At 42.7% G+C, this 27,891-nt stretch overlaps 2 long non-coding RNA genes across 4 annotated transcripts; one reads left to right on the top strand and one right to left on the bottom strand.

Moving 5' to 3' along the window:
• Positions 1 to 4,120: 4,120 nt before the first annotated feature.
• Positions 4,121 to 23,333, bottom strand: LOC310848843. Of its 2 annotated transcripts, XR_014566655.1 has the most exons (4): positions 20,185 to 23,333; positions 8,580 to 8,690; positions 4,901 to 4,961; positions 4,121 to 4,775 (listed from the first exon to the last, which is right to left on the bottom strand). It is a non-coding gene; the product is annotated as an uncharacterized lncRNA (long non-coding RNA). The 2 variants fall into 2 exon arrangements; XR_014566654.1 differs by having other exon boundaries at positions 4,121 to 4,961.
• Positions 8,705 to 27,628, top strand: LOC310848818. Of its 2 annotated transcripts, XR_014566630.1 has the most exons (7): positions 8,705 to 8,927; positions 12,437 to 12,576; positions 13,675 to 13,818; positions 15,538 to 15,602; positions 23,331 to 23,548; positions 23,693 to 27,178; positions 27,407 to 27,628. It is a non-coding gene; the product is annotated as an uncharacterized lncRNA (long non-coding RNA). The 2 variants fall into 2 exon arrangements; XR_014566629.1 differs by lacking the exon at positions 23,331 to 23,548 and having other exon boundaries at positions 15,538 to 15,592.
• The last annotated feature ends 263 nt before the right edge of the window (positions 27,629 to 27,891 follow it).

The raw sequence follows: 27,891 nt of genomic DNA, 5'->3' as shown, positions 1-27,891 counted from the left end.
CGCCTCCGGAAGTGCGGTGAGGCCCGAGAGGCGGAAGGATCTTACCACGTGTGGCGCGTAAAGCCCGAAAAGGAGCAGCCGTTCCCGCGCCTGCAGCTTGAATGTGAAGCCTACGTGTTCATAGAATCATACAGTTGGAAAGGGAGCCCGAAGGGACATCTAGTCTGAAATATACTCGGAGTCGAGAGTGGATTTCATGCTGTTTGTTCAGCACATACTGGTGAGGAGGAATGGAAGTTCCCCCACAATATCTGCTTTATATACATTATTTACACAATAGGCTGCACGTGATTGGCTAATTCCGGGATTCTCCTGTAGGCCAAGCAGGTTGTGGATTCACTTCCACCTGGAGCTGGATTGGGTGGCTTCTGCGGACAAATCATTTTGGATCATATTCAACTCAGTACATAACATAGTCCAACCCAGGAAACTCAACTGAAGAATCCATGCGTGACAGATGGCCACTCAACTCTGTTTTACAAACTTGTGCTCAAACCTTAAACAAAAAGTTTACTCAGAAGTAAATCGGAATGAATGCTATGGATTTTCCTTGTGAGTTAGCTCTGGCTTGCAAAATGTGCTAAACTTCCAAGAGGCCTCAGCTGTGGTAACCGTACAGATTTGAAATTAAACAAATAGGGATTCCAACAAATGTGCCTCGGTCAAATTCTACACACCACCACATCTCCCTGCCTCCTCAGTTTATTTTTGCAATTGTTTGTGGTCCGTCACAAGGCTCTTCCTTGGATGCTTCATATTTTCTTGTGGCCCCCATAGGATAAGTATTGGGGGGAGGGGCTCCCATACTCATAGCTTGGCTAAATTAATGCTGTATAATCACAATACAGTGGTACCTTGGTACTCGGAACGGCTTGGCTCTGGAACAAATCGGCTCCCAAATGCAGCAAACCCGGAAGTAAGTGTTCTGGTTTGCAAACATTTTTCAGAAGTCAAGCATCCGACGCAGCTTCCACGGCTTCCGATTTAGTGCAGGAAGCTCCTGCAACCACTTGGAAGCCATGTCTTGGTTTTCAAATGGTTTTGGGAGTCAAATGGACTCCTGGAACAGATTAAGTTCTAAGGAACATAGATGCTACTGTTTATACGTAAACCACAGATGGAGAAACTCTGGCCCTCTAGATGTTGGATTACAACTCCCATCATCCCTGATCATTGAACATGGTGGCTGGGGCTGATGGGAGTTGTAGTCTAACAACATCTAACAGGCCACTGGTTAGCCATCTACATAAACAGTTACTTATGTGAACACAACTGGAGGACACACTCAGCCTTGCACGTTTCTGAAGTGTGCTTACAGTCTCCTTCCACCTGCACTACAACCATAGTGGCATTTGGTCGGCCACACTGAGAACAGGATACTGGGCTAGATGGGCCATTGGCCTGACCCAGCAGGCTCCTCTTATGTTCTTATGCCAACTCATGTGAACTGGCATTGGCACTGCACTGCTTACAAGTGTAGTCAGCCAGCATGACTCACTCTGTATATGTATATTCATTGTCGCCTGTGCTACTTCGGCAACACGGCTTGAAACTCATCTTCCCTTTCCCTTAACCTCGCTGATCAGCCAAAGATAACCAAAAGATGAGAGAGAGAGCAAAGAATGTGAGCAACGCACGTTTCCTGTATTTAAAGAGACAGCCAGTTTTCTTCTTCTTTTTTTTTAAGCTGCTGTATTCTGTTGCTGAAAGTGAGAGTAAATGGAACAACTGGAGCAGGTTCTCTTCTGCCATTGTTTTGTGGCCCTGTGGCCCATGCTTGTTCTTGGGCTCAGAACCTTTTTAATATATAATTATAAGCTATTTTAATCATTAGTTTAGAGCTATCGTTGCAGGGACTTTCCAACAGTTGCTAAATTCAAAGGAGGAAGCTGGAACAGATAATTACTTCACCACTAAAACGATTTGAGCCTAGGTTTTTATTAGCCTATCTCTGCCTGTCAAGATCAGTTTAGAATAAGAGGGCAGGGCAACAAAAAAAGGCAAAGCTGCTTGCTGGCAAAGCTCCCAGAGCCTTGCATCTAGGATGTCTCAGGTTCTTTGCCTTAGGTCTCCAGTTAAAATGATATACAGTATAGTGGTACCTCGGGTTAAGAACTTAATTCGTTCTGGAGGTCTGTTCTTAACCTGAAACTATTCTTAACCTGAGGTACCACTTTAGCTAATGGTGCCTCCTGCTGCCTCCGCCGCGTGATTTCTATTCTCATCCTGAAGCAAAGTTCTTAACCCGAGGTACTATTTCTGGGTTAGTGGAGTCTGTAACCTGAAGCGTCTGTAACCCAAGGTACCACTGGAAAGTAGCAGAAGATTTGAAAAGGCCTCTGCCTGGGCTCTGAGGAGATAATAAACTAGATGGACAGATTACCTGACCAGGTATAATGTGGCTAACTAAATCTCACTAAAATGAATATTGTGTGTATACACAAGAATGACGAACCAGTCACATTCGATCTTAATAGGTTAGTCAAATTATATTTACTATTTTAAAAACATTTCGTATGATTTGCTGCAATGATTTCCTAGGGATACATCTGTAGTCCCACAAGGCTTTGTGTCTAGGTACTAGCAGGCTGATCTGACCAGGCATATCTTAATGGAACAGGAATACACATGAGAGCACAACCTGTCACCATAAGGGATATCCACAGTCAGGATGGGGTGTGTGTGTGTGTGTGTGTGTGTGTGTGACCACTGGAGGGGGAGAAACTGGCCTGGGACCACAGTCCACTGTTTTCCCAATTAAAATCAACACTCCCAGCTGCTGTTTACCCCACAGGTGGAAACATGTGGATGCCTTAGTTTAATACATTACATGGGCCCAGCATAGTGGCTTTTAATGTATTCTATGTCACACTAGAACTTGTAGGGCTTTTCCAGACCACCTGTTTATTGAGCATTCACCCTGATTTGTTTCCAGGGAGGTTACATGACATGGGGCTTGTCTATACATCTGCTTGTCCCACTGCATTCCCCTGGAAAAGCCCACTGTTTACTGCTGAATCGAAACAAACGTCAAGCAGTTTTTCTGCAGATTGACTTTTATTCCGATTCAGTGGTAAACAGCAGGTATTCCCAGGGGAAAGCAGTTGAACGAATGAAAAACTGCTTGGACCCATGCCTTGAAAGTAAGGGACAAGTGGAAAACCTCTTGGACCCCTGCTTTCTAGGCAGGGGACAAGAGGATGTGTGGAGAAATCTTTTTTGTCAAAGAAACGTTATCCCACACTTTCCAGTGCATTCCTTCTTCACTTTCCTTATTGCAAAAAAGTGGGTTTATTTTGGAAGACCTCCCAACCAACTACAGTTGCACAACCTGAATTTCCCAGTTTGCAACTGAATCCCACTGTTGATTTAAAATAGCAACGGTCTGGAAGTCCCCTCTTGTTTCCTTTTTGTTTTTCAGGGTTAGGTAAATATTGCTTCATTTATCCCTAGCCAATCAGGTTCCCTCTTTTTTCCATGCCACTGCCCATCATCTTTGTAAGATGGCCAATCGTCTTCAAAAGAGTATGTGCCCTAAAGAAAAACAAACATCGCCTCTTATGTTAGCTGTACTTCCGTTGCGTCACACCAGTATGAATTTACCAGCATGAGTCAAACTGGAACTCATTACTTTTTTACATGCACTGTTAGGTAAAGCTAGTAGATGTGAAAAAAGTATTGAAGGAGGAGGGCCGTGGAGGAAAGATTATTGGCAGCTTAGTGTGCAAACATTTATAGGCGGGAGTGTGTACCTGTACATATTGTTAGCAGGAAGCCTGAGTAGGCAATACCATTACTTTGCAGGAATCCTTAGACAGCACGAGACAAGCATTATGAGCTGTAATCTCTTGACTTTATACCTATGAGTAATACAAGAGTAACGAGAATGAGATAAGATTACATAACTTCATAACAAGTTGTGCTCTTGAGCCAGCTGCTTATAAGAGGGTCAAACAGTTTCTCAGAAACTGTAAGGCCCTAGCTCAGGCATAGGCAAACTCGGCTCTCCACATGTTTTTGGGACTACAACTCCCATCATCCCTAGGTAACAGGACCAGTGGCCAGGGATGATGGGAATTGTAGTCTCAAAAACATCTGGAGGGCCGAGTTTGCCTATACCTGCCCTAGCTCATATACTTTTATTTAATTATTTTCTATATTGCTTCTCAGGAATGAAATTCTCCCCAAGGTGGTTCACATAAAGCACAGCAATAAAATAAATATATAACATTTTAAAACAGTCCCACATTACTCAACCTAGCAATCCAACAGCATAGTACTGTCCAGTCACCAAAAAACAGATCCCCTTCTCCAGACCAGGCCATACAACCATATTCCATAATGTAGGTTGGGGTAACAGAGCGACTTAGCACAGGGAGCATGAAACACCTTGTTCTAATCTCGCCTAAGTTGTGAACTCATAAGGCAGCTTTAGACAAGCCACAGTTCCTTCAATCTCAGCACCCACCCCTCCATAAAATGTGAACAATTACACTGGCTTCTCTTACAGGGTTGTTGTAATGATTATAAAGATGTTTGTCCCAATAACAGGAAGCAAAAGGTTTACAAATAAGCGGTGCATGAAGATTTCCTGGACATGAAAGTACTTGGGCAATGCATATGCAGCCCCTGTCGCATTGTCATCAGTAGCATCATTCATTCTAGGAAAGAGGGAAGTGAATCTGATTGACTGCTTGTACCTCAAACAGATAGCTGATCTCCTTAGCCTGAGGGAAATGACACGCAGCACCTGTTTGTGTCTCCTCTGTCACCTCCTGTTGGATCAAGGCAAATGTACATGAAGCACTTTGGGTTCAGTTATTTTGTGAAACACTGTAATGGTTGCTGAATACTTTGATTTCCTGGGCAAGGGGTAATATAGCAGTATTGTGAAACTCACTGTGGTGGTAGCAGTCTCAAGATAACTGGAAAATACGGTGGTGTCATTTTGATATGCTGTCCTGTACATAAACAGAACGTATATTTCCACTGGAAATATAAATGCAAGTAATGTGTAATGTGTCTATAGAGTAGGATGTTGAACTAACTTTTCAACTTGTTTTTACCAATAACCACTTCTTTGGCTGCTGAAGAGGAAGTAGGCTGATGTAGCATCAAAAAAGTCTGTTTTGCAGTGCTTTTACTTTCCACCATCCTCTCTCTTGCAAATAGCACAGAAGAGCCTCTCATTTTCTGTATCAAAATGCTTCCTAAGCCAGTTTTCTTTGGATATTAACTCAATATTTTAACAATCCACACTAATTTCTACAATTCAATCCCCCAGACCCCACTTCTACTGTGTCTTTCCTATATGTATCTCCATTAATTCTCATGCTGTTTCTTCAGTTAGCAAATCACTGATGGAAAGTACCTATGAGAACGTTTCCAGCTTCATTTTAGCTTAATCCTGCAAAAGCCAAACCCACAGTAATTACCCATTAGGCTGCTTCTCCTCCTGTAACCAGTGAACTGAACAGATTGCAATACAGTCTTACATCTAACTGCACATGTTGCATCTATCATTATTTCCCAATGGCATGTGTGTTCCCAAGAGAATGCTCTTTTTATTTCAAAAGGGAGACACTTAGATCTTTCCTGTCATCTTCAGAGTCTTATATCTGGGACCAACTAGAAACTAATAAATCCCAAGACTTATTTCACACGTTCCACTTAAAACACATTTTAGTCTCTCTCACACACTTTTGGTATGTATGCATAAAAGACAGAAATGCTGTTTTAATAACATTTGCATTGAAGGATGCTGATGTAGAAAAGTGGATTTATTTTTTTGTATCACCTGTGAGCGGATGCATTCTGTCTGAAGGACAGTTCTCCACCACTCATTTCTTTGCCATAAATTTACACACAGTTGGTAGTGGATTCCCCCCTCCTCCTTTTACCTCTCTTATCAGACATTTGGAAGGGAACCATGTCAATAACTTGCATTCCAGTTTGTTTCACCCCTCCTCAGTTTAAGGAGAAAGTCTAATGGTGGCAAAAAGCCAGCCATCAATTCATCCTTTTTTGCTGTTGCTATTGCTGCTCTGAGGAAACTGTGTGCGTCTCTTGTTTTCAAAGGGACATGTATATGCACAGCATATTTTTTTAAAAGAAATGGCATCAGCCTAACCAAAAGGCTTAAATTGTTTGGCATGGGGATGGAGCAGTCAAATGATGAGGCACTGGGCAGGATGTGGCACAGAGGCCCACCTGAAAGTGGCCCAAGGCTGGGTCAGAATAATGCCTGTGGAACTGCATCAGAGTATAGCTGCAAGGTTGTTTGGACCAGCAACCAAAGTAGGCAGGTAGGTGAACGTCTTCTCCTGCAAAAGCTTGAAAGGATGGCGGGATATTTAAAAACAGGAAAAGCAAAACTCATGAGTTGTGGTAATCACACTAGCTGAAGGGGGGGCTCCTTTAAAATAGAGGTCTCCCCTCTAATCTCCTTGTGCCTGTGTGTTCTGGCTTTGTGGGGGCAGCTGTTGTTGCACCAAGCTGATGTGCTCTTGTAATAAAGGTGTGTAGAATGGAAAGGCGGATGGAAGGCAAGGCAAGAGAGTGTCTGTAGAATTCTGCAAGCTGAATTTGGCAACTTTGCAAAGTCGGGTGTTCAGAACATGGGGGCAAGTCCAGTTTGAGGTCTTTAGGTACTCTGGGCTACAATTGCAACTCTGGTTATGAACTTAATTCAATCCCGAGGTCCGTTCTTAACCTGAAATCTGAGGTACCACTTTAGCTAATGGGGCCTGCCGTGCCACCGCCACACGATTTCTATTCTCCTCCTGAGGTAAAGTTCTTAACCCGAGGTACTACTTCCAGTTTAGCAGAGTCTCTAACCCAAAGTGTTTGTAACCCGAGGTACCACTGTACTTCAAATCCAAGCCTCTGCCTCATTCCATGTCATATTGTATAATGAGCAACAACAATAGCACATTAAATAATCAAGAGTTGGCCAGGGTACCTCTGTTTTTTAGAATTCTCCTACTGAGCAATCCTATACTAACTGTTCATGTCACCCCAATCTCTGAGTGGTGTGAGATTCCAGGGGTACCCAGGGTTTGTGTTTCCTTTTGGAAATGAGACACAGTGGAGACTCTGGTGTCTTTATGATATATGGTTTATTTATACATATATACAACCTAAGCCTGTGATGGAGGAGTTCACAGCATCCCCAAAAGGTCTTGTTTCTCCCATAGCTGCACCTTTGGATTCAAGCAAACATCAAACATTGCTCTGTCTCCCTGTCTTCCAGTTTTATGTTGTTCCTCTAGCTCACATCACTCCAATTCTCTGCTTTCAACTCTGTCTTTTTCTGTTGTGGGAGGGGTGTCCCACTCACATCAAGTCCCTTAATCTCCCCTCACCTAACCAGGAAGCTATCTTGGCTATTCCAGGAATTTGGAGGCTTGATTAGTTTTTAACACTTGCTGGATCCAGGGATTAGAGGGGTTTGGCACACAACGTAACACCCCAAGCTCACGATATTACTTTTTGCTGGGTCCAGGGATACACTGCTGCTGTGCTGGTAGAATGACCACAAAATCATGTATGACCTAGGCCTGAGAAGAGAGGTGGGAAGGTCATGCATACAGACCAATCCCTCCCACCTGGCTCACATGCCCAAGACATGCAACTTGTCCTACACATTTCTGGTTGCCTTTGTCATATGCAGCTTTCACAGTTGTCTTCCTGGCTGTCAAAATTAGGCTGTAATTTGGGGAGCAAAGGCTTATCTTTTCCTTTTCCTGTGGATATCTGTGAAGTGTTATATACTAAATAAAGTGTTGCACTTTCCCAACTCTGAAGTGCTTATGCATTTTTACACCCACTCCATTGAGCATAAGACGGGCAATTCTGAGGAATCCTGCTCTGTGCCTCCTGCAGTTCATAAAATCATAGAATTGTAGAGTTGGAAGAGACCTCAAGGCTCATGTAGTCCAACCCCCTGCAATGCAGGAATCTCAGCATGCAGTCTCCCATCCAATTTGAAATCATACCAGAGACTGCTGAGCTTTGCAAATGTGTTAGTGGCTGTATAGCTGCGCCACTAGTTCTGATATCTTCATCTCATAACCGCCCCCTCTCCGGTTCTCTCCTCAAAACACACCCTTTCCCTCTCTGCTAATAATCCTTACACCCTGCTCTGCCAGTGTTGTTGTCCCCATGTGTTATCTTGTGTTTGTCTTGCCCTTACTTATACCATAAAAGCTAAAGGGCAGGGAGCTTGTCTTATCTGTTTGTCAAGCCCTACACAAGTTCACAGGGCTGCAGTAAGTGCTTTTGATAATCCACAATAACAATAAAATAGGTCATCTTAGAAAAAGAAACAGATTGAAGGTGTGGCACAAGCTCAATTCCTCCAGCGCCACCTTCTGTTTTTTGCTTTTCAACAAGTGCACTTCCGAGTGTTGAGATCATCTCAGTATGGCGAGCGAGGAGGAGTGATTAGGGGACACAGAGCTGTTGCCAATGAACTTACTCCCCTACTTTTGTAGGTCTCACTATGATTCTACAGCAGACAGGGTGAGGGGATAAATTCACACTTCCTGAAACAATAAACAAACTAAAAATACATGTACCTTTTGAATTTTGTGCTTCTCCAGATGTCATAACGCAGTTTTCCAGCAACAACAATAAAGTCTTCAGAAAGCATATATTCAGGGCAAGTGTGCATAAAAATGCAAATATTACTGGAAATAAACAATAAAATGAATTATTTTGTGCAAAATTGTTTACAAAAATGTGTTTATTAGGAGAAATAAATACTAAAATGCTGATAAACTTTTTTGATTACCCTTTTTAAAATTGCAAACTGATGCAGAAATACACCAAACTGAACCTAAGTTTTGAAAAATGAGAAACTCAGAGGGATGCTGAAAACGACAACTCCATCCATGCTTCACACAGCTGCATGACCATCTGCTTGGGTGTGTTGCCAACATGGCTATAAGCTATTTGTAGGCTACTCTACAGCTTATGTGTGGAAGGGCTCTCACTCAGGTCCCCAAACTCAGTGGAAAACTCCAAGCAACACAACAATGTCAGGACAGGGTGGCCTAAGGTCTTACATTAACATCACTTCTGTTTACGTCATGGGGACCATATCGTATAAAAATGAGCATGTTTTCTTTGGCCTTGAACAGTCCTTGTGTGTTGTGGTAGATGCTTGGAAAGAGCCAGGTCCCAAATTTTCCCTTGCCATCCTATCAGAACTGGTTCTTTTCAGCCTTTCTAATGGAAGGAAATTTCTAATGGGTTGTGGCAAGCAACATGGCAGTTATATCTTTATGTATAAAGCAGGGGTCAGTAACCTTTTTCAGCCGTGGGCCAGTCCATCATCCCTCAGACCATGTGGTGGGCCGGACTATTATTTTTTTTTGGGGGGGGGGAATGAATCCTATGCCCCACAAATAACCCAGAAATGCATTTTAGATAAAAGCACACATTCTACTCATGTAAAAACACCCGGCAGGTCCCACAAATAACCCAGAGATGCATTTTAAATAAAGGGACACATTCTACTCATGTAAAAACATGCTGATTCACGGACTGTCTGTGGGCTGGACTGAGAAGGCGATTGGGCCGTATCCGGCCCCCAGGCCTTAGGTTGATGACCCCTGTATGAAGGGAGGGTTTAGATTGGTGCTTTGTGACAGAAGAACCAGAGCTGGGTTTGAGTTCTGAGGGTGACTAGCAATATTGGAAACAACATTAAAAATGCTTTGCCCAAACCCAGAAAGTTTATCATACTCAGGCCCCAAAATTCACTGCAAAGCTCCAAGCAAGCTAACAATGTTTGGTAAAATCAAGCTGTGCAGTTGTGTTAGAAAAGTCAGTAAGATAGTGGTAGTAATTTTGAGCTCTTCCACTCATTTATCACTTGATCACCCATTCCTCCATGAAATACAACTGAGCAAAAATTATAAAAAGGATGAAGTTGTCGTGAGGATGAAATAGGATTATTCCAAATATGCTGAGCTGAGTTCCTCGGAGAAGAGGCAGGATATAAATTTGAGCCTATATTCATAAACCTATAATGCAGCAGTGGCTTTATGGTGCCATAGGACATTCCATCCTGAGAAAATTGTATCCTGCTTGTGCCGAAATTTTCCACACTAGATCTCCTTGCCAGCAAGAGGCCTTCTTTAAAACATCAGCAAGAACGTTGCAGCAATTTCCAATAAGGCAAGTGAAATAACTTGTCACTTTTGCCAATCTTTAAATATTTTCAAATATATTTTACTAGGTCTAGAACTGCCTTCAGGATTTGGAGCAGGATTTTGACAATTGGCAGTGAGGAAGCTGTGAGATCAGAGAGGAGCCTTATGAAACCCTGTCCAAATTAAACCAAATTTACTCTGTTTAGAAAGAGAACTACTTGCAGATGCATAGAACTTGGGTTTGTACTACTCCTTCATAATTTATTTATTGTATGCATGCCCTCTTCTCAAGATGAAACCTTGGTACAGTATTTTAAGAGAGACAGATTAAGGAAATGCTTATGGCTTAATAGAGTCTGGGCAGTCATTTTCTTCCCTGCATGAATGAATGGATGGAGAGTGGCTTAATGGTATCTTTCAATGTGCTATGATTCACCCATCATGATCTCTGATTTTTCACCAGGTGTTGCTCACATGCACTGAAACCTGTTTTTGCAGCTTTAAGGATCCTGGAGACTCCCTTCTAAATTTTTGTTAATAACAAAAGCTGTAATTCTCAGGATGCTCCATTCTGTACCCTCATTTGTGCAATGCCATTACTGAAAAGACACACGGCATGGCCAATGCCCACAAACAAGTTGCTTCATGCCCATTCAATTTACTCGGGGTGAAAATGTCTGCACACACTGGCAAAAAGCCAAGATCTCCATCTTCATTTTAATATTTGGCTACGGGTGGGTTGCCCCGATACATAGCCCATGTGTATTCTGTTTGTGTAGCCCATGGCACAAGTGGGTGACTAAGCCAGACACAAGCCACATTAAAATGATGGAGACATATGATGTAAGAGATGTGTTATCTGCACCTCTTACTTTAATGTAGCTGCAACTTTCAAGAGAACACATACAATTAGTCCTGGGACATTGAGAAAGACTCCCAAGTGACTCATGGGAGCCCTGCAAAGCTACTAATGTGTGGGAAAAAAGCTACCTGTTCCCGTGCATAATAACAAGGGAGTATGTAATAGTAATTATTGTTATTGTAATAAGGGTTGGGTGGCTATATGAGAAAAAGGTGTCTGGCAATAACTTTGACTGGGTTTGTTTTCATCGGAGAGTAAAATAGTAGTTATGTACGCAAGGCATTAATACCCATGGCCCAGAACAAAACATTGGCAGTGTACCAGAAATGCACCGTTTTGTGCAGGCGTATGTAGGTTAGGCTAAACAACTCGTGGAAGCTGGCATACGCCCTGGCATGATGCTCTGCTGATAGCCTGCAGCAGAGTGTAGAATCCAGCACCAGGCCCCCAGAGCAGCCACCAGGCCTTTGCCTCAGGATCAGTTCCTTCCTCCAAAGCTGGAAAGCAGCCCTGAACCCTACAGCATGGCAGTGAGATGCCAGGTCGAAAGCCTTGAGGTGGCACAGTAGCATCCCACAATGGGCTTTTTGGGGTAGAAAAGGGAGGGGGCTTGAGAAGGTGGCAAGGATGCCTATGGCCCTGTCTGACACATAGGAAGGGTCACTGGAGAAGCTGCATGCGGCAGACAGAACTCTGTACGCTTCATTGGTGGGTGCATATCAACAGTTGCTTGCAGTGCACTGATAGCAAAAGCCTAGGTTGTCAATTCCCTGCATGATGACTACGTAACTCCCAAAAACTTAGCAGAGAGAGGTGGCGATAGAGCTCACACCTGCCCTGGCAATTCTTGGTCTGCTTTACATTTTAAGACACATAGTTTGAGATGTATAACCTCAAGTGTGGTGAACGTTAGATACAGGGCATCATGGTATCTTGGTGGGTTAAAATAGGATTTTGTTCTAGTGCAAGAACTGGCTTTCAGATTTTATTCAGCCAAACAACCCTATGATTATTATCTGTTGTCATCGTAGATCAGCAAAGAGTTGAAAAAGTGTGTAACGCACTCTGTAAGAAGATGAACTCCATGATGGCAAACACAAATTATAAGTAATGTTACAGGGAATGTGTGTTATAGGTTTTTAAAAAAAAAAAAACACACAACTGCTTTTGAATGCTTGTATGTTGTCAGGACCTCTACGTTTGAATGTACATTTGTGATTATTCAGCAAGAATGCTGTAGGCACAGAATTGAGATAAAGAAATGGAAGTAGTTAAGAGTTGTAATACAACGTGCTCTATCTAAAGCGATACAATCTGCTGATGTGCTTAAAATGAACGTTCTCATTTTACACCGACAGAGGCCTGTTGTTGTGCAAAAGTGACTGCAAAACTTGAGAACATTTTGTATTTTTAGTTTTGCAGTGTAAAATAGATTAACCTGGCTCTGCCTCGCAAGATAAGGCATACAGAAGAAGATGAAAGGAATTGGTGAAAGCCAGAAGAAGAAAAACATTGAAAGGAAACGCAAGGCCTGTGATTCACCAATGAGCCAAGGTACTGTGATCTGCCCTTTCCCCCTTCTTTGTTTTTACAGTCCCAGGCAGGCAGCAACAGCATGATGTTTCTCAAGAGGGTGGGCTGCATTTGGTTTGCTGTATTGCAATGCTTCAGCTTTTACAGAAGCTGTGTCTAGTGGGATTTATTCTTTTTACCCAGCTCATAAAAGCAAAGTAGCCCTCTCATAGTCTGGCTAGAGAGCAGATGAGTATATTGAAGGTGAATCACCTTTTTCTAAGGCATAATTTTCATGGACCGCTTAAGAGAAGCTGGAAGACAGCCTGTCATAGGGTGGCAGCTTGTAAACTGGAGATCTGCCTGTCGCTTTAAAGATTTCAATGCAGCAGAAGAGGATGCAGCTGCGGTACCACCCCTCCCTGCTGTGAGGCAAAACCAGAGTCCTCCTTGCTCTAGTTGCAGGTAGGAGGATGCGCCATGGCACTGTGGGAGGGGAAGCCGCAGCTGCATCCTCTTTTTGTGACTGCTGAGTTGTTAAAGAGGCAGGTGGGATTTCTGGGTTGCAACCTTGTAAGCCACAGGCAGGAAGACCCAAGCTGTGTGACCGGCCAGCTTGACTTCCTCATCGCCAAAAGGTTACAGATTCACCTTCATGTTCAGCCCAGTCCATTGGCTTGGCTGACCCCTGGAGGAAGCAGGGGAGTGCCTAAGCGGTGCATCAAGAGAGTTCAGCATTTTCTAAACCGGCTAATTAAAATTATCAGGTGTACTTCAATCCACAGAGAAGTGTTAGTCAGGGAGGGCATATTTTCTTTGCTGGGAAACAGTTGCTAGGTGAGACCACTGATAAGGCATCTTGCAGACCTATGTTAAGAAAGCTGAATCAAGTCAATTAAATGGAGGCTGAACTTCTGGCGGTATAATTGATAACCAGGACAAAATGAGCTCATGATAAGTGAGAGCAGAGAAGATGGTGTGTTCTGCTGCTTTCCTTCCCCTTCTTTGTTGTTCATTATTAGATGTTAAGAGTCTTTTGAAGCAGACTAATAAGATTTACAAGAATGACTCACAGATCACACAAGATAGACCAGGTTGGACCTGTTTTGTCTCTTTCTTTATGGCACGCTGAAAACCCAGTGACAAGAGTTCTCTCTCAAAGCTTAAGAAGACGCTGAATGACTTCAGATTCACAGAGTTCATTTCAAATAGTTCACCTGTACAATGGGCAATTGTTTGCAGTGGAGTTTTTGGCTTAGACTTCCTCCTGCAGCCACTGTTTGGGTATGTATTTCCTGCACACATTTGCACAGAAATAAACTCAAGTCCCCAGTGAATAGTAGTACTTTTCAAGTTACGTTTCCATGTGAGACAGAGACTTTCTCTTCTTGAAACTCAACCATGTGTTTATTGAGAAAGTAACCAAGCTTTCACAGGGATCTGAAGCAATCAAGCTTTGGATTCAGTGCAATTTTCTCATCAAGGCCTGAGCAAAATGATGATGAAGAGCTCATTAATTTCTTTATATTTCTTAGAATTGATCTACTCCTCATTCTTTTAGATGTTTCAAAATGTAGGATGAAGAGGGTGGGAGAAGCACTGGTACCCATAGCTGATATCCAATGTTGTGTGAGTGGACGGCTTTTTTTTAGGATTTTACCCCAAAGTTGTTGAGGGGTAGATAAACAGGTGAGAGTGCCTGTGAGCATGAAAGCAACCCGCACGGTGAGCCCCTGCAAGAGCCCGTAGGCAGGCAGGAGAGCGAGCTGCACAATGGCCACGATAGAGAGCCGCATGCAGGATGCCTGCGCAAGCCGGTCAGCAGCCAGAAAACAGAACAGGGCACAGGTGGGCAGTTTCAAGGGTCAATGCTGGAGAGTTACAGCTTTCCGCCGATGCGTTGACTCCTGGGCAGAACAAGCCGAACAGCAGGCACTCAGAATTGTTGGGGGGGGCCCGGATTAAATTGCCCAGGGGGCTGGATTTGGCCCCTGAGCTGGACTTTGGATATGCCTAGTGTAAGGGTACTAACTTTTCTGCTATGTCTTTAATGTCTACACAAAAAAGCAAGAATTTGATGGAGAAAGCTTCACTAGATGGATTTTGTCGTGTGAAGCGAACAGATGCCCTGCCAAAGAAGAGGTTATCCTAAATCTGGGCTGGCTCAAGACCTGGCATCCTACCATCCCTTGAACCATGTGTGTCCCTGCTCCAGTTCTCCAGTTCCTATTCCTGCAGCCGCAGCTGCTCAAATGCCAAGCCCAGGAATTAAGAGTCTGTTTCTCCTTTCATCCCTGGCGGAAGGGCTGCACTGGAAGTTCACTGGGAGCAACATCCGGAGGTTTGCCGTTTGCTACTGACACTGTGGAAGGCCAGTGGTATGCTGATCCCCCTCTGAGAAGTCTTAAACTGCCAAATTGGTTCCCTCCTAAAGTGAATGTTGATCTGCATTATCAGTGGAAGCACCGCATGTTAAGTTGTGAGTGAACATATCAGACGACACAGCAATTCTTCAAACAGCTCTTATTTATTCACAGGCCAGGACAGAACTGAACTGAAGGGCTCAGTCAGCCTGCTTATATAGAACTCTATTACCACGTTACTGTAACAACTTTCTAAAACTATCCAATCACTGAACGTCACTTTCGATCCTTCATTTGCATAACTATCTACAGTATCCCCCTGCTGGCCCAGGGTGAGAACTTCAGTACATAACACTACTTATGTGCCTTTACTCCACTGTCAGTTTCGTAAGAGAATTTAGACATGGAAACCGCTGGGCTCCTTTCAGAAAGTGGGCCCTTATATTTTCAGAATTTCTTTAAAATCTGCAACTGAGTGATTTTTTGATAAGATATTTAATAACAATAATAACCCCCCCCCTGTTTTTAAACCATTGGCATATAACCAAGTGTGCTTCTGTGTCATAAAACTCTAAACATTCTTGGAGCTCTTATTTACTACCAGCTGGATCTATAGCAACATGTGTTTTGTGTATTATAGTGTCTCCTGTGTGTCAATGTGACATATGATTTATGCAAAAAGAATGACAGACCAGGTGAGAAAGCGTATTCCCTTTCTGTGACTCTAGATAAGAAAAGCAACCGGGAAGAAGGGAGAAGGAATGTCAGTTATTGAAGTTGCAAAATTAATAACGCTTGGGTTATGTCAGTGAGAGGTTAATTTTAGAGGGACTTTCACCGGTTATAAACAGCATGACCAGTCAGGATGTGGCTACAACTCTGCTCCTCCCATCATAAGCCTGTGTTTTATTTCAAAAGTCTTCACTTCTGTATTTGGTTTCTCTTTTAGGAAGCGAAACCTGAGCTTATGGTGCCATGTTTAAATTCTTCGGTCAGAGTTCATTAAATAACTTTTTGTGTTTTTCTGCAGGGAGAATGCCTTGGATTATATGGTAATATAATATATTCTTGCTTTCAAACACTGTAAAAAGTTTGTCCCAGAATCACCCTTGGTTCCAGTACTCAGTATAACATGAACATGCCTTATTCATAGAACATAATATGCTTAACTTGGGGCTAGTAACTACAGTCAGTTCAGTATGTGGGGATTTGGCAAAGTGGGTTTATTTTTCAAATGCTTATTATGCTTTTTCAATAGGATGGTATAGTCATGACCAGACATCTGCATATGATGTCTAAGCATGTGCCTCATTCAAATCAGTCCCTGATGGATGTCTTTCCAAGGGGTGACAGTGTAGGGAAACAAATTCAATTCATCTGCCTAATCTGTACTTTCCAAAACAATGCACAAACAGTAACACAGCTATTTAAATTCACTTATCCGAATTTTGCAAAGCAGTTCTCTAGCCAAGTAACGTGTTCAAAAATGCATGTACTGGAATGAAGTGTGTATAAAGATGCATAGTGAAAATTGCCAAAATGTGTATAGTAGGCAGAATTGCACAAATATGTGTATAGTAGGATAAATTCACGCTAAAACACTGAATTTTCATTAGGACTTATTTCTTAATAATTTTCAGGCTGATGTGGAACTGAACTTAAGAATGGAAAAATGAAAAACTAAGAGAAACCAAATTGACAGATTTGCCTATTCCTTTGTGTGGAAGATTCTACCTGGCTTGCTATTGGATGCCAATGAGATAAGAATGGAAAAGAGACAATTCTACCCTGAAGTTTCCATAGTCTCCTGACTACATTGCTATATATATTTGAACCTATGGGTGAGCTCTCAGCTAACCAAAATAGCACCTATACAAACTGAGTTGGCCTTACTACTCTTTGCAAACAAGCCTAATTTTGACAAGAAAAGTCAGAATAATGGATTCTATAGTTGTCAAAGGAGACACATAGTTGCTTCTGCATCTGCTGGGCGAAGACCACCATGTATTGAACTGGCCCTCTATTTTAATTTTAAAAAACATATATTAGATTTAATGAATTATGAGCAGTGTTCAATGAAACAGTTGTGTGCTTCATTGGTTTACTATTAGTGAAACAGGAAGTTCCCTTCTCTTCTCCCACTGCATACCCCCCCCCCCAATCTGCTCTGGAGGGTTGGAGGACCCCCACAAACAGATTTAGGGGGTGCATGAGGGAAGAGAGGTGTGTTTTTATGTTGTGACCCACCCTGTGATCTTCAGTTGAAGGGCAGTTATAATAATAATAATAATAATAATAATAATAATAATAATAATAATAGAGAAAGTTCCATTATGCAAGGAGAAATCTCTGAGAGATTTAGTGCTATGTTGAACGCTATCCACAATATACAAAAGGGGTGGTAAGAGAATGGGAACTTTGATCCTGCACAGAATCCCTTATCAGGCAAAATTAGAAAGTAGCTGGCACCCAGAGCTTACAACATTATGACCTGGAAGTAAATCCTGTTGATATAACTGGAACTTGCTGGAGGCAAATGTTTTGTAAAGATGTAAGTAAGCAGGTGAGGTAGCCCAACGAAGAGTTCTGGATAACTTGCAAGCTTAGATGAACAGAAGAGGGACCTACCCTGATATTCCCTTATTCAGATCTTGTTCTCAAGAAACTTAACACAGCAGCCATCTCACGTCTTGTTTAGGTCTAGTGCTTTGTTTTGTTTTTAATTTTTCACACACTAAGTCCTTTTTTTAATGATTCAAATAACTTTATTGAACACCTTCTTCACTTTCCACAGTTCTGTGTGCTTTCTCATTTTGACTCACAGTGTGAGTGAAACAGTTCCATTCTCTTTCATCGTTAGGTTCTCATGTATTTGCTGCTGTAAGCAGATTTCCAACATGCGGGGAAGTTTTACATATCTGAAAATACCTCTGGAAATCCATAGTCGTTCTGTTTCAAATATGAGACCCATGTATTTCTACAGTCGTAGGCAAATACTTTTAACATGCATGTGTCTGGTTGATGTATGCAGGCTAAAATCAGAACTCTCCTTGTTATCAGTGAGATAATCTAGTCAGTGTTTGAGAGATGATGTTGTGTAGTGGCTTTGAGTGGGAAGTCCCTAGTTCAAATCTAACTTCAAGTCGTGAAGACATTAGGCAGCTTTGGTCAAACCACTGTTCTAAGCAGAGATGAGGACAATTTGGCATCCATGAGACCTTTATACCCAGTGCAAACAGCAGGCTTAGGAGGATATTTTTGTTGGTATTTTGGTGCAAAAAGAACTTCCATCCATCCCCAGCCTATTGCGTTCCCAATTCAGCTTGCTTCCTGGTTGCTATGCCTGCCTGTTTTAAAAAAACCCTGCACCTTAAATGATTTTTTAAAAAATCTTTGACAGTCATGATTATTACTGACACTTTTATTTTGATTTGGAATGCTATGTTAATTTTCTGTTATGCATATATTTTACTGTTTTGTAAGCCACCTGGAGAACATATGGAACATATTACAACAGGGACAGCCACCGTGGTGCCCTCCAGCATAGCTGTCAACTTTTCCCTTTTCTTGTGAGGAATCCTATTCTGAATAAAGGAATTTCCCTTTAAAAAAAGGGAAACATTGACAGCTATGCCCTCCAGATGTTGTTGGACTACAACTCCTATCATCCCTGACTACTGGCCCGGATGGCTTGGGCTAAAGGGATGTGGAGTCCAGCAACAACTAGAAGCTACCACGTTGGCTAGCCAGACTTTCCCTCCCAGCAGCCTCTTGTTTTGGAAGGATCTATGGGACCTGGTGTTGTATTGGTAGTAAGGTAAAAAGGTAAAGGACTCCTGGATGGTTAAGTCCAGTCAAAGGTGAGCACGGGGTTGCGGCGCTCATCTCGCTTTCAGGCCGAGGGAGCCGGCGTTTGCCCACAGACAGCTTTCAGAGTCATGTGGCTGACGGAAGCCAGAGCGCATGGAGTGCCGTTTACCTTCCCGCCACAGCAGTACCTCTACTTGCACTGGTATGCTTTCAAACTGCTAGGTTGGCAGAAGCTGGGACAGAGCAATGGGAGCTCACCTCGTTGTGGGGATTCGAACCACTGACCTTCTAATCGGCAAGCCCAAGAGGCTCAGTGGGAAAGGTGAGGAAAGAGAATGGTCTAAAGCAGTGTGCAATGCCTCTAGCTCATCTTCCCCCAATCCCTGCAATGATTCCTGGAATAAGAAAGGGGAAAGCCAACAAGCTGAACAACAACAACAAACTAGAGTTATTTCTAAACAGAGAGGAGAAAAGAGGGAAGAAAGTTGTTCCTCTTATCTAAGATGGGTATCTTAAAAGAGGAGACAAGAGTATAATTCTTGAGTGATATGCAAACGAGTGATTTGCAGCACAGTTCTATACATTTCTGCTCAAAACTAAGTCACATCTAGTTAAATAGAGCTTAACCCAAACCTGAACCCGATTCCACCCTTATTTTCTCATATATGGCTCTGGCTTCACAGCCCTAGGCCAGCTTCAGTCTCAGTCACTTCCTTGTCTCTGGAGCTGCGGCATACATGGCTGTCCACAGCACTTTTTTCAGGGTGCGTGTGCAAAGTTAAAGAATGGGGGGAAGCAGGCTAGTTTATCAGTGTAGTGGTTTAGAGCATCAGCTTAGGAGGCATTTGTGGACTTTAAAAAAAAGAAAGATAGTGAATTCCTCTTGTATTTGACGTTACAAATACATGCAAACTGAACATGCAAACTGCGGCTATTTCCACTCTCATTTCCTTTTCTGAGAGAATTCATCCAAATTTTTAATCTCCACTGACCAAACACTTCAGACTCAAGGGCCGAAAAGGGCTATATTCCAGCACCCCACAGGGTTATGTTAGCTAAGCCATAAGGGCTGCTGAAAACACTCCAAAATCTGGAGATGAGAAACTCGGTATTGTTTGTATTTTTGTCTTGTGAGGGACAAGTAAGAAATACAAGTTGAGTACAAGGATCTCCAGAGGAAGGGTCACCAAGCAAGGGGAAGAGGTAGGTTGTATCTCGGTCTCTCTTTGGCAGAGCTAATGCTCTTTCAGGTACATTGGGCTGTGAAGCAGATACTCTGGTCGGCAACTTTGAGCCAAAGAAACAAAAGAGTATTTGTTGTTGAACTGAAGTAATGCTTGGTCTCCTAGTTAAAGAGTTACTGGATTTTACATGCTCTTATCCTCTTGCAGTGCAAGGGGCAAAGGGTTTAATAGGTTACCTGGCTTGTGGCCGATTACAATTAAAGGGGCACATTCAAGAAACAGAAATGACATACTTTTTCCTTTAGATCTCCATCCAAAGTCCGTATCACCCTCTTAACTCTAGCAGGATGCTTCAGTGCTCCTTTAATTAAAACAGAAAACAAACCATAAATCCTTCACCCAGACTTGTATCAAAGTTACTACATTTAGCACTGCACGTACAAGCTACTCAGAATAACAATTGTCTGGGTTGTCATTCATGAAGGGCCTTGGCTGTAAAAAGCCATTATTCAAGGAAGGCCCATCGCCATTTCTACTGAGACATAATAAACATGGCATGTGGGGGAGGAAATATGTGGAAATATACCATTGAGTCCAACATTTTAAAACCTCATTTTCTATTTTTAAAAAAAGAGGAGATGAATAGCCTATTAGAAAATTGGGGAGGTGGAGGGAATGAAGCAAAATGTGAGGAGTGAGTGAGTGAGTGAGACATGCTCCACTAGTTCAAAATCTAGTTTTAAAAAACCAAAGAAACAGAGGGAGCCTCCTCTTAGATTCTGCCCAACTAGATTTTTCCTCGGACCCCTAGAAAATTATTGTAAGGCAATCCTAGACATGGGAATCATAGACCTACTCAATATTTTAACCCCTGAATTCAAACTTCTGAATAGAAACATATTGTTGTGAGTTGGGGACAGGGTAGACTGTATGCCTGAGCGCAACTTCTAATTACTGGAACCAGCAAGGATTCCATTGCTGGACTAGCCAGGCTAGCCTGGTAACGGCCCCCTAAGTATGGGTCCTTTAGGGTAACAGTGGCTCTGTGGCAGAAGGGGAATGGGTGGGCCTTCCTCCCTCAACTGTCTGTTAGTTAGAAAGACATAAGGCCAGAGTTGAGAGTTGAGTTGTGTGAGCTAGAAGCTGGATGCAAAAACTGCAGGCTGGAAACAGAGCCACAGAGCCACACAGGTGTTAATGCTGTGAGCCCCTCCATCACAGACTCAGTTTGTATACATGTGTAAATAAACCATATACCATAAAGAAACCACAGTCTCTGCTGTGCCTCATTCTCAAGGAAACACGAAGCCTGGGTATGCGCCCAGAAGCCCTGGAATCTCATACTGCTCAGATTGGTGTGGTGTGCAACAATATCACTGCCTTCACTTCGATTGTGATAAGAACATGCTCTTTTAAAAGATTCTCAGAGGCCCAGGGGGTGGGTGGCTTGCATAATTACCTGAAGCCCCCTTCTTGTTACACCCTGGCCCAATGTCTCAACTGGAATGTTCCACCCTTGAGGGTGAGGGGCCCTGGGTACCATTCCTGCCCCTGCACCCCCAACTCACGGAACGGGAACCACACAATAAATATATGTTTGTATGCAATGTGTGCTACTCTCGTTCAGCAAAAAGATATTAACTCAGTTCTAGGATTTGTTGTTGGCATCTGTCTGTCTCGGGAGGGAATGGAAGATTGTGCCTTCAGGGGTAAAACCAAACCATTGGGAGAGTTACAGCATCTGCTGTAGAGACCAAATCAGGGAGAGACATGTTTTATTGCAGGTGGGGCCAATTTTGCTGCTACGGGTGCACCATGGCATTTTTGAGATACAGCGCTGATTATTTTAAATGTTACGATTATTTTATGAAGCCTCACTGCTGATCATTTTAGCAGATACCTCTAGTTAATGTACTCATCCTCTCTACCTAAGCAGCAAGTTGGATGCCAGCTGAACAAAATGCATATTCCTTCCTTGCTACCCTCACTCCCTCTGGTCTTCTCCTGTATCAGATTTTAGATTGTAACCCTCCTTGCGGCACAACCGTAGAGCCTGCCCTGATTACTTAGGAAAGAACCACGCACATTTTTGGCACTACATGAATAATATTAATTGTGATCGTAATCTAACTTTATACTCTGCCCAGGTGATAAAACCAACATTTTCTACAAGCATCTCCTTTGGATCCTTGCTGTAGTTTCTTTTGTGTGTGTCTGTGTGGAGAGGATATTATGACAGGAGAGGAAGGGTTGCATTGTTTGATGAGAACCATTAACAGCCTTTTATTGTATTTAATGGTTCTGGTTTGTAAGGAAGGGTGAGGTATGAACATTTTAATTCTCTCCCCCCCCTTTTTTTTTAAATAAAGAAATCCTGCTCCTGAGGGCATTTCCAACTCCCGAACTTTTGAAAGCTCTTTCCCCTAAGGAGCCTAGCCCTGCCTGCACAAATCTTTGAAGATGTTGCACTGTGCTCAGCAGCTGTTACCATATTTTCAGTTCATAACAGTCATTTTTTTTGCAAGCTGTTGCTCTGGAAGCTGCCATTCGTGTCCCCTATTCTCCCTCTGCCCTGCACTCCTCCAAATTCCTTCAACCCACCCACTCTCCATTGCATTGTCAAGCTCAGGAGGGGGAAGAAGCGACTCTCACAACCATCGCGGGAGTTTATAATTATGTTCCGGAAACAAGAGACAAAAATGGTTTGATTTTCTCCTTTCTGCTGACACCCTCCTACATCGGTCTTGACTTACCTTTCACATCTGCTTGGATCACAGCGGCCATGAATATTATTGACTTTTACTGTGACAAGATGCAAGTGGGGAGATCTGATTAAGATCCTTAAGGAAGGGGCCTGCTTGTTGGGTTGCTGTACAGCCTGGTGCAAAGGAGTTTAATTCCATACCAGGCCACTGCTTGCTTGCCTAAAGATAGTGCATCACTGCCACCACCAGGGGTCCTGTTAACATACAGGCCTCTGAGCCTCCAAGACAGCGACTTTCCCCAAACCACTCACATACCCTCCAACATTCCTCAGATGGAAATAGGGACTTTTGTCATGCACACATGATCCTCCTCGACCCTCAGTTTTTTGTAAAACAACATAAACGAGCATTTTCACCACCACTACTCCAATGGAACGCACACCTTCCACTGTCTTGAAAAAACCCATTAATCCATATTCTATTCTATTCTATTCTATTCTATTCCATTGTAGATTTACAAAAATCACACACTAATAAATGCATTTTAGAAAGGGGCAAGATTAGACGTGGACACACAAATCATTAAAAAAAATCAAGACTCCTTGCAGTCTTCTGTGCTCCCCCTTTCTTCGCACCCAGGACAGCCCTTGCCCATGACTGCATACTGGAGCCAAGTGGGGCTGGATCTCAGTGGTGGCTGCCTTTTCTTCTCCTCCTCACCTACTCTCCAGCAGCTGCTATGAGCTGCCTGATGGAGGAGGCCAGCAGTGGTGGCCATGGAGAAGAAATGGGATGCCCCCTCACAGCCGCCACCGTTGAGGACAAGCATCCACTCATCCTCCCCGAGCTTAGCACTGGTGGTGGTGAAATAGGACATTCCAGGATCAAATCAGAAGCTGGGGTGGTTTTCATAATTCTGGGACTGTCCCTGGAAAATAGGGACACTTGGAGGGTATGCACTCATGATTTCATATTTGAGTAACAACGTGAACTTTGATTTCTGAGTTCAATGCTAAGCCACTAATCCACGCCGGCAGTAATACTTCTTTCTAACCAATCTCTAAAGGGTGCTTTTTTCTTTTCTCGTGCATTTCAGTCCGTTTGTTGGAAACTTATTGGTTGCAGTCCCAGGATCTGCTGGTTCAGCTCTTCCAACACGTCATTCCATCAGGACACCTAGTGACCTGTTTAATCTCCAGCTCTTCGCTTCTGACTTCTTCTTGTAAATGATTTATCAGCTGGCGTGGATCCCTGTTTGCTTAAGGAGGCGTGTAGTGACCTCTAGCATGGCCTGTGTACAAAGATGCAAACAGCATCTTTGATTGTGAACTTTTATACAACAAGCAGAAGGCCACCTCATGGTAAGGGCTAGAAGTGAAAGCGGACCTCTATATGGAGCCTCAAGTGGTATTAGCACTATAAACAGGGAGTTGTTGTACAACACTAGTCTTTGGAATGACTAGTTCATCATTGATAACATCTCAAATGCACCAAGAAAGAAATAACCAGGAATGGCAGGAGCAGGGGACTGCAATGGAGAGGACAATCTTTGAACAAAATTGACCTGCACATGTATCACATATTTAAATGCAGTCTACACCAGGTCAGATTTTAGAAACGTTGATCAGAAAAAGACAGGTTTTAACAACTGGCTCTGCATTAGGTGGGCAGCAAGAGTCACAACTCACCCACAACTGGGATCATGGAGAGGGGGGCGAAAGGAGAATAAAAATAATTTTATCAGTAACTGAAAAATAGAGAGGAGATTGTTTGACTGGGGAAATTAGGATATTTATCATCACCATGTGGCAGAGAGATGGCCAGAACTCTGCAGCGACTCAAATTCTTTAAGGTATTAAAAAGCAATTACAGTAACTTAAAAAGCAATATAGTTATACAAATTAAAACACTAAAATGGACAATAAATTAAAACTACTATAATTGAAACTATAGTAGTTTCAGAACAGAACAGCTGTGTTAAGTTAAATAATAATAATAATCTGGTGCCCAAATGAATTCACAGAAAATGCCTCCTGGATTTGCTTGGGAAGGGAATTCCAAAGTTGTGGAACCCACCAAAAAACCTCCTGGAGAAAGGCATATTATTATCTCAAGGGCAGGCACTTAAATGGGAATACCTTATAACATGCTAATGATGTCCCTTATGACTGTTTGGCCCCATAACACTATAAGGGCAAAAAGAAGCTCTGGTGTATGTATGTATGTATGTATGTATGTATGTATGTATGTATAATAAATACCGGTAAATAAATGATTAAAAATACATTAAAACATTAGTCATTAAAAGCTTCCCTAAACAGGGCTGCCTATAGATGTCTTCTAAATGTCATACTGTATAGTTGTTTATTTCTTCACATCTGAAGGGAGGACATTCCACAGGGCAGGTGCCACTACTGAGAAGGCCCTCTGCCTGGTTCCCTGTAACTTCACTTCTCACAATGAGGGAACTGCCAGAAGGCCCTCAGAGCTGGACCTCAGAGTCCGGGCAGAACAGTGGGGGTGCAGACGCTCCTTCAAGTATACATAGCCAAGATGGAAGGCAGATTTGGAAGTAGTCATCATAAAAGAGGTTGCTGAGGGTCTGAGAAGGACAGAGAGGGAGAAGAGAATGTGAGGAGAGTAATTATTTGCTAGAGTGAGGTAATTTATATGCAGTGATTCTGAATGGGTGGAACCAGGCAGATGTGTCAAATTCCCCAAGGTAGACTACTTAACCCAATTATCTTCATTTTATAAATGTCTACATACACATTCTAATTGGGTACTATCATTTAGAAATCTTGACTGCTATTCTGATTTTGCTGTGGCACTGTAATGAAAACACAAGCATTTCCCAGGCAAGGCCCCTTAAGATTTGATCAGCAATGGGGCAGAACGCTGGCGCAGAAAGTTTAAACCAGGAGTAGCCAACATTATGTCCTCCAAATGTTGTTGGACTACAACTCCCATCAGCTTCCCTTCCAACTTTGTGGATTAAATGAACATCAGGAGGGCTTCATGTTGGCTATCCCTGGTTTAAGCTATGGGCTTGGCTATTTTGTTCTCTAAACCCAGCTGTACTCAGCTCATCCCAGGCTATCCAAAGGGAATCCTAAGAGCTGCTTAACACATTTTGAAATGATAATATCAAATAGGCTTACCTTGTCTAATCAGTTTCACATGATTACTCTTTCTTTCCTTGATTTCAACATCACAGAAAGAGAGAGGGAGGCCTCCAAACTTAGAAGCTTATGTGGTGTGGCATATACGGGTTGGATGAGGGCACATCCGAAAGAAATATTTGTCACATTAAATTGATGAGGTCAAGCAGTCTCCTCCAATCTCCAAGGACCCTCAGGTCTATATCCATGTTTCCTGGGACGAATGGGGTGTTGAAGTCCAAAATCTGTACCATTTAATCTGTTTTATTTTATACTGTTTTATTTTTATTTAGAACTCTTTTACTTGTGTTTATTGTATATTGTTGTAATCTACCCTGGGACTTTGTGGTGAGAGACAAGTAATAAATTTATAAATACACACACACACAACTTAGAGAATGCCAGGTTAGTATAAGATTATTATTGTTGTTGTTGACTTATATTGATTTATTGGTTTGTTTGTGGCTTGTATAGGATATTTTGCTTTTTTATGTTTGATGTTTTGTTGTGTTTTTAAATGTGTTGTAAGCCGCCTAGAGTGGCTGGGGAAACCCAGCTAGACAGGCGGGATATAAATTTTAAAAATTATCATTACAGTATTATTATGAGCAATAACAATATTGGTGTAAGTTTATTGCCTCAGAAAGCAATGTCTGGATGGCCTTGACTAAAAGTAACCCAGTTGAACTCTGTTCTGCAGACAACTTTCTGGCCTCTTTCTTGCATACTAGAATTAGGGGTACTTCCATACCTAATGTAGCAGTGCTTTAATGTAGCTGCAAAGCCAAGGATGGGATTACTAGATCAACACATCTTCGTAACTTCTGGTTGACCAGCATGGCCATAAACATAGGAAGGAACCCAGACTGAAAAGCAGGGCACCTTGAGTTCCTTATAAGAAGGGCAGGACTTAAATGTGGTTAGTTTTTTATGTCGATAATAGAAAAGTTTAGAGAATCTCATTGCTCCTTCCATCAGAGATCATTATGAAACTCTAACATTGAGATGGGTTGCCATAGCACAGGATTTACCTTGCCTGGGCCGGTTCACTCCAGCAGAGATCCCTCAGAGGGCCGGATTGCTCTCATGTGTGCACGCCCGCAATTTCTGGCGCTGCGGAAGTGAGTCCCCGTGCCGCGCTGGTTTAGCGCAGCCTGCGGGGGCTCGCCAAGCGGGCGGCTCAGTTTGGGGGCAGCTCATGGGCTGGTTAAACGACCCCTGTGGGACGCTTGTGGCCCATGGGCTTTAGGTTGCCTACCCCTGCCATGGCATATACAGTAAAAGTTTTCAGTTTTTCCCTGCGTTTCTAGCCTAAAGGGAAAGCTGTTTTAATATAGGGTTTCCTTCATTTATATTAATGTGATTTAATTTCAGCAGAAATCACTGCTTTTATGAAAGAGGAAGATTTTACTGATATTATCGTTTACATATACAGTGGTATCTCGGGTTACATACGCTTCAGGTTACAGACTCTGCTAACCCAGAAATATTACCTCGGGTTAAGAACTTTGCTTCAGGATGAGAACAGAAATTGTGCTCCGGCGGTGCGGCAGCAGCAGGAGGCCCCATTAGCTAAAGTGGTGCTTCAGGTTAAGAACAGTTTCAGGTTAAGTACGGACCTCCGGAACGAATTAAGTACTTAACCCGAGGTACCAATGTACCGTGGTAGACTTGGCTTCCTATTCTGCATTGTTATAATAAAATATGCAAATCAGTTTCCCTGCAGCATCGGCTAATAAACCAAAGATACATATAAACAAACATGCATTGAGGTAAGGGAAGCCAGTCTTGTAAAGTACAAACAGCAAATTCATTCATGCTTAGAGTTAAGTTGTTTCAAGCAGTTTGCTGCCTTACTCTAAGAAGCAAGGAAGCCCGTTACCTGTTGTAGCAAATCTTCAACAGGAGACTTAAAAGAGAAGACCTGTTTGGAAAGCAAGGATAAATATCAAGCCAAATGAGTGAACAAGACGATTTGAAGGACTTGGGACTGGGCAGAAATACATTTCAGCCAGGACAGATTCGAGTAATTCAAGACATGGCTTGCAGGGTCAGGACAAGGTGAGGCAAGAATTGTATTATGAGCCAACCACAGCAGGAAAAGAGGGAGAGCTCCTGAGAAATTGTCAAAGCT

The sequence above is a fragment of the Podarcis gaigeae genome (assembly GCF_964106915.1).
Source record: "Podarcis gaigeae genome assembly, chromosome: 1".
Lineage (NCBI taxonomy): Eukaryota > Metazoa > Chordata > Lepidosauria > Squamata > Lacertidae > Podarcis > Podarcis gaigeae.
The sequence above is the reverse complement of the archived record's forward strand: the minus strand, read 5'-3'. Positions and strand labels throughout refer to the sequence as shown.